General features: G+C 34.3%; 1 long non-coding RNA gene across 2 annotated transcripts; it reads left to right on the forward strand.

Annotated features, from left to right (window-relative positions):
- Positions 1–4,721: 4,721 nt before the first annotated feature.
- On the forward strand, positions 4,722–6,671 carry LOC147384496 (uncharacterized). 2 transcript variants are annotated; one of them, XR_015172807.1, is made up of 3 exons: positions 4,722–4,942; positions 5,045–5,390; positions 6,277–6,671. It is a non-coding gene; the product is annotated as an uncharacterized LOC147384496 (long non-coding RNA). The 2 variants fall into 2 exon arrangements; XR_015172808.1 differs by having other exon boundaries at positions 5,045–5,165.
- The last annotated feature ends 695 nt before the right edge of the window (positions 6,672–7,366 follow it).

Genomic DNA, 7,366 nt, shown 5'->3' on the forward strand with positions numbered 1-7,366 from the left:
TCCTTTCTAAAAAAATAAAAAAAAAAATGGTAAGACAAAGATCTAAGTGGAAGGAACAATGATTAATGGGCATGAAGTGTTTGACGAAATATGCTTAGTAGAGGATCTGAGTGGTAGGGGGAGGAAGATGATGCAGATGTCTTAGATTAAATGTTATAGGCTAGTCGAAGAAATTCTAGTTAAAGAATCTAAATCATGAGTGTGACACCCATGCATTCGGATCCACAAGTTTGATCGGACGGGCAGCAGTGGCGCTACCCGTCAAAGGACACCAAGATCTTAGATTTTGATCAAAAGATCAATGGATTTTTCTAATATCATAAAAAAACTGAAATAAAGTGAAGAGAAAACAGAGGTTGAATAAAGTGTTTATGTCATGCTTAGACAGAAAATTGAAATCTTTTGTTGTGATAAAGCTGCTTCAGTATCTTTACAGTTTTAAACAGCAAGTACTCACAAACTTAACTAGATGGCGGAATTTATTTCATACAACAATGTATTAAGGATTCATTTTTTTTTTTTTTTAGATGGGAAAGCTAGACTTGAACCCACCACATCAAAGTTATTTTGCAATGTGTCAAACCAACTGAGATATGTGTCTAAGCCCAATGTATTAAGGATTTTTCATCTTTAGAAACAATAGTAATAAGATCCTCCCATCCCAACAATGTCCCTCCATCCCAAAATGAACCATCATAATATGGGTAGTAGGAACCATGTCGTGCATGGGTCAGCAGAATCCAATACTATAATAAAAAATGTAAAAAAAATTCTTAATCTGATGAAACTTAAAAAATTAATATATTAGTTATAACTAACCATGTCCCGTTATCCATAAATGTTGAGGCTAGGGATATGTGAAAGTGCCCTCGATCCGCAGGGTGCACGGATCTGCTTTTGATTTTTGAGGTTTGGGAGTCGCCACCTAGTTATTACGGTCTAGGAACCGAACATTGACCCTACGAAGATAAAAATAACTAATTTATAAATAGAAAAACTATGGTCCGGGGAGCACGTTACGGGGTTGGAAGGTGTTGGGTACAACCCCGCCTCGCAAACGCCGCTCTCTACTATTCTCCAAAGAAGATTACATTGCTAAAAGACCTAAAACAAATAAATAAAATAATAAAAATAAAAATAAAAAATTTACCTTGATGATCGCAACAATGGTTCCCTCAAAATTGGCGAAGAGATTCCTTGCTTCGTTTCTGTCACTGACTCCGCTTCTGATATTCTAAGATGATGTATCTGCTTCTTGAACTGAGTGTTTTTTAATTTTTTTGATAAATTTTTGGGTGTTTTAGAAGGGTTTTTGGGTATTTTTTGAGTAAAAATTGAGGTTTAGATGTTAAGTAAGGAGTTAAGACTTCAAAATTAGGGTTTGGGAAAGGTTAGGGAGACTGTTTGACCTACTTTTATTAGATTTTATTTTGACCTACGAAAATAGGTTGTAGAGGTCCCTATTTATAGATTTTTTTAGGTGCTTTTTAGATAGAGTTAGTGTTTAATTAAAATTCTTTTAGATAGAGTTAGTATTTGATTATAATTATTTTAGATTGATTTAGTGTTTGATTAGAATTCTATTAGAGTTAAGGTTTGACTTTGGTCTTACTAGATTTACTAGGTTTCTTTATATTAGGGTTTAATTAGGATTTCACTTTACATTAATTAACATTTTAATTATTAATTTTAGAATTTTTAATTATTAAAATTGTAAAATTATCGTTTTGCCCTCGGAGAAGATTTTTTGCGTTTTAAGTTATTTTTCAATGTTCTAGGATGTCTTGGAATTAATTTTTAGTGATGAATTCAATGGGAATATTTTTTTGTATCATTTATGAAATTTTTTGTGCGAAATGATTATGAACTTTATGAGGGGTATTTTCGTAATTTTGTCAAATTTTGTGAAAATTAGCGAAATGATTATTTGGTTTTGATTTGTTATTTTATGTGTTTGAAAGAATTTTCCTAAGCGTAATGTAGGTTCTAAGGATGTTTTGATGTTATGGGTATTTTGATAATTTTATCATTTTTTTAGTGATTTTTATCGTAAAGCTTCTTTTTGTCTGCAAGATGATGATTTTTGTGTTTTTTGGGTTATATTTTCCTAGTGTATCGTGGTTTCTATAGTTTTATTAGTTTGAGATACTTCATCCGAATTTTTGAAATATATTTAGCAACAAAATAAAATATTAGAATAATCATCCATCATTGGGAATCGTCGTAATCAGGTTGACGAGTTGATTAATCAGGTGATTGCAAAAATGAGGTGTCTATAATATGCAACACTTATACTCATAAGACCAACATTTGTACTTTTACCAGGATAACAGGCCATACATTTTAGAGAGAAGAATATGGATAGTGTAAGATTTATTAATTATAGTGCGCCACAAAGAATATAAATCAATGGGTTCTGGAAGTTACCTTGAGAACTTCTTTCACTTTAACATGTTCCATACCCATTAGTGAGATGGTAATCTCCATATAAGTTGTGGATGATATTTTTCGTTGGGTACCAAGGGACGACATGTGGCACCTAAGGACTCGAGTTTGACGTGAAAATCCTAGGGGTAAGCTCGGTAACTTAGTCACAAGTCAAACATGGATTTGGATCTCGAAGAAATATTGGGTCAATGATGCATGGTAGAGCCGTTCAATCAGCCCAAACACTACAAAACAATTGCGAAAGAGGAACATTCGTCTAAAACGGCATTAAGCCGTTTTTGTTTAAAAACGGTATTAAACCGTTTTACTTATTAAAACCGTTTTACTTATATTTTAAACACCTTGATCTCCATCTCATTCCTTTGGAACGGACCTCTCTCTCTCTCTCTCTCTCAGCCTCTCTCTCGATCTCATGTACATAAGTCCTTATGTGTTGAAACCACAAGAGCTTGGCAGGAACATTAAAAGAAAGTAATGTTAGGTTCAATCTTTTTATTCCATCTATGTGTTACGAGGGATGCTTTTCTAAACACTATTTGATTCCTACCATTTGAGTTCATTGGTACAAGTCTTCTTTCACTTCAGACCCCTTTTTTTTTATCTCTATATTACTATGCTTAAGCTTTCTTGTTTACTTGCATTGTATTGGCACTACATTTTGGTGTTTTGAATCACTATTAGCAATGTTTGCATTATTGCAGTCTCAAATATTTGTTTGTCTATGGGCACTGCTATACTTAATGTTTTGGGTTCAGTTTCGATTTTGGTTTCAGTTGCTTCCAATCCTTGTGCTCTGAATTTGATGGTCCTTGTGCATGAATTCATCAGTTGTAGTTTTTGTAATTATTTGTAGTTTTGGTCATTCAGGAATTGCCTATGCTTGTGAATTGGTCATCTAGACTCTCTGATAAGCATGTTCATGGTTGTTATTTGTTACAATTGGTGGCATGTCCAAATTCTAGCTTCGTTGATGGTTATAAAGTAGTTATTTTTTCTGTGTCTTGTGATCCATTTTATCTTTGTGTAGTCAAAGCTGCGACTAGTATACTGCAAGGTTGTATAATATGATATCATGATGCTAATTATTATGTGTACCACAAACCTACATAGTTGTAAACCAAGAACGCGAGGGGATGCTCTTCTCTACTTGCTTGAGTACTGTTAACATTCTGTTGCTTCTAGTGGTTCATGTTACTGTATTGTTGATGGACCTTACTTTTAGTTTTGTTGTATGTATGTTGGTTATTGGTTTTATGATTTCTTTATCGAATAATACCTTTTTTATGTGACACTATTTCTTGTTGTAAAAATGATCACCTTGACTAAAATTATTGATTTCTAAAATACATTACAAGAATGTTTGATCAATCTTAGAATTTTCATCATGCATAAGGTCAAATCCAGATTTAATTGATGGTTAGTGTTCAACACCTATATGTAATTTTATGATTTGTTCTTGAAAATTTAAATTGGTGTAGTGAGGCTTTGCCTGGGCATTGCCCATGCAAACATTTCAACTAGCCGAGGCCCCTTGTGCTAAAATAAGGTCATGGAAGACATTTTGAAAAAAGTGGTTAGCTCTCGCTAAAGCGCTAGACTCAAAAGATTTCACATAGGCTAGACATATAAAGGCTTTGCTGTTTCAAGGGAGATTGGTATTTGAAACGTGAATTTCTTGTTTCTTGAAAAACACTAACTTTTCCCAAAAAAAAAAAAAAAAATTGAGTTTGCTTGGGGTTGTGGAGCCATAGGTTATAATATCAAAGCCTCACGAGAGCATGTCCTTTAGACATTAGAGACTAAGAGCCAGGAATCGAGCTGAATTTTCGTCATTGAATGCCACATCTCTGTTTTCTAATCAAGATTCTTTTGGTAAAATAAAAAGATTCCTCTCCTATAAAATAGTGCTTCTCTGGCCAGCTTGACAGCTCTCTTTGTTACATTAAAATAAACCTAAGGTGTTGGTCTCAAATACCCATCTCTCGTGTTGGTCTACTACTCCATATTCTTTGGTCCATCTCCTTTGGACGTTTGCACCAAAATTCAGTCTGATTGATGAATTATAGCCGTAGGATATGGACCTTTTTCATAGTAAACAAAAAATGTGATTTATTTGTTTCTCATTTTACAGAAGACGAAATCTGAAACCACCGCTTTGGATGGAGTTGAATTGAGTCAGTATTCTTGTTGCTTATCCTGATATTTTGGTTTAGGCATAGATGATGATGATGATTCTGCTTTACTTGAAGCTTTTTAAAATTTCAATTGAATCTCAAAATCTTTGTCAAGAACAACTCCATCCTTGTGAATCCCAGCTGCACAGACAAGGGCACAAACAAACATCACAAGGCCAAATCCAGTGGTGGATGCTCCTGGTATCAGTAGTAGTGGCTTGGTAGGAGAGATGGAAAGGATGTTGGGTGGCTTGCAGGATTCCTCTTAATTGAATCAGATGATGCAAAGCTTGCTCTCTAACCCTCAGTACATGAACCAGGTATATTTGTTATTTTATATATATCATTGAGCATAAAACTGTTTCTTATTTTTCTGTCTTTAACACATTTGTCTTGCTTGTTTGATTCTCGGTCTCAATCAGCTTGATTCCAATTCCCAATTAAGAGAAATGATGCAAAACTCAGAATTTCTTCCACAAGAGACGTCCCCTGAAAGAATGCAGGTACCGTCATTTTATCTTTTGGTCAATCGCAATCAGCACAGTAAGTCAAGGCATCTACCAATTGTTATAAATCTTTGCTTAAATTTACTTCACAACCATAATGTTCATTTTCTGTTGGAAGGCGACTCTCAAGCACATATAGTAGGCTATGTAATGCCTTAATTTAGTGTGAAATCCTTGTCTTGGTTGTTCATGGACTATTTCATTTGTTTATTCTCTGCGTGACTGTGCGGGACACTGAGTTAGACTTTATGCTCACGTGGAGGTGTGCATAGAACCAAAGATTTTTCTCTCATATCATTAGGAAAAGCATCGATGTTTCTGTGCACACCTCCTCGTCAGCACAGTCACTACATGCCAGATTGTTTATGATTATATATTTAGATATGGATTTATTTGTTTTCTTGCTGTTTATTTCTTCTCTTTTTTATGATGATGGTTATGCTTTATGAAAATTGTATTGGTGGGATGTATATGTATGATAAATGAATTAAGACTATGTATATAATCAGGTTATAAGAAATTCTAAGTTGGTCTTATAGGGTAAGTTATTAGTGATGTATAGCTGATCAATTACTTGCAATCATGTACCTTAACTTGCCATTTTGACGATTTGGGTGTGGCCCAAATGTTAAGATACTGTGTATTTGAGTGAGATAAAAACAATTAGGTTCGAGTTTTCTTGGTCATATTGTTGGCTGAGATGATCTCATTATTCAAATTATAGCTCTGGGTGATGAAGTACCGTTGAATCGGTAGTGCATTTCAGCTTGGAATATGTAGAACAACACTCCACTCAGAAGGATAGGTTGTTGAGTATGACTTGGTCATATTGTTGTCTATCAAGTTTCTTTCAGACTATGAACAACATTTCCCCTCTATTTTTTGCAGTTTTGTTTTTGTTTTTGGTGTTGTAATCTATATTGTTTTTGGTTTTGTTTTTAAATCAGTGCTTTGCTTGCATCTCTAATCTATATAGTTGAGTGGTGTCTCATGTTTCTTAGCATTCTTGTGTTGTTTTTGTACTCATATGTAATTTTCTTAGATGGATTCTTTTTGTTCTTTATTTGCTGTATGCCTATATCAGTAATAGATTTCATCTTGGGGATATGTGTGAATATTAGTTGAGTTGTGTCTCTCATGTTTCATAGGTGAATGAAGGAGAATCAGAGTAATCCCACACATTTTTCTCAGGGTCTAAAGGATCTCAAAGCTTCAAACCCAAAGTTGAATCTGGTTCGTTAACTTGAATACATAGATGAAGTGAAGATGGTTTCAAGATCCTGTTTTTATTAATAGATGTAGATTTCCTATCTTGAAACATTTTTTCTTTATTATTGTCTCGAAGAGGAAGAGTAAGAGGGACCCTTTTTTCTGAACTACTACTTTGTTGCTTCTTGTGGTTGGGGAATGCATTTTCCTTGTTGTCGAATGGGATGATGATTTAAGCGTAATTGGTTTGGATTTGTAAATTATGACTCATTGCAACTCTTTTTGTGTATAAATTAATGTGATAGAGAACCTCGATGTTCTCTATTTGGATCTATTCTAACCGTGGGTAATAGGCAAGTAGCGAAAAAAAAAAAAATTTAATTTTAGATATCAATTTATAACAATTTTAAATATCGGTTTATAACCGATGTCTAAAGTCTCAGACGTAGGACATCAGTTCTATAAAATCCGATGTCTCAAATCTTTTTGGCTTATTGTATGCTGTTATATAAAGACGCAGATCAGGAAGGGTTTTAGGCCGTTCCAAATTCCGAGATCTGGAACGGTTTTTAACCGTTCCAAATCATGAAAGATAGAACGGCTTTCAGCCGTTTAACCTCATTAACGACGCCTCGATTAAAGACGGTCTGCAAGCCGTTTCATAGTGGCTTAGGAACGGTAATAAACCGTTCCTAATTGCCATATTTGTTGTAGTGAAATCCCTAAAAGGTAGGGATTAGATAAAAAAATATTAAAATCTTGGTGAGAAAAAGTCTCAAGGAGGAAGGAATGTATGATGATGAGATATTGACTAGATACGTTTCAAAATCTCCTTCTAAATTGGATAAGAGTAAAATCGATAACAAGATCTAAAAAGATCCTAGGGTTTTATCTCTCTAAATAGATGGACAGAGGTACTAAAAGGTATAAGCTCTCCCCCTTCTAAATTTAGGACTACTTTTGCACTAAACTTATGACTTGGGCATCAGAGTAGTGTTGTTACAGGCACATCTAGGGGAACGAAGAGAG

Source organism: Akebia trifoliata, chromosome 15 (genome assembly GCF_017979445.1).
Source record: "Akebia trifoliata isolate Shusen 1 chromosome 15, ASM1797944v1, whole genome shotgun sequence".
Classification (NCBI taxonomy): Eukaryota; Viridiplantae; Streptophyta; class Magnoliopsida; order Ranunculales; family Lardizabalaceae; genus Akebia; species Akebia trifoliata.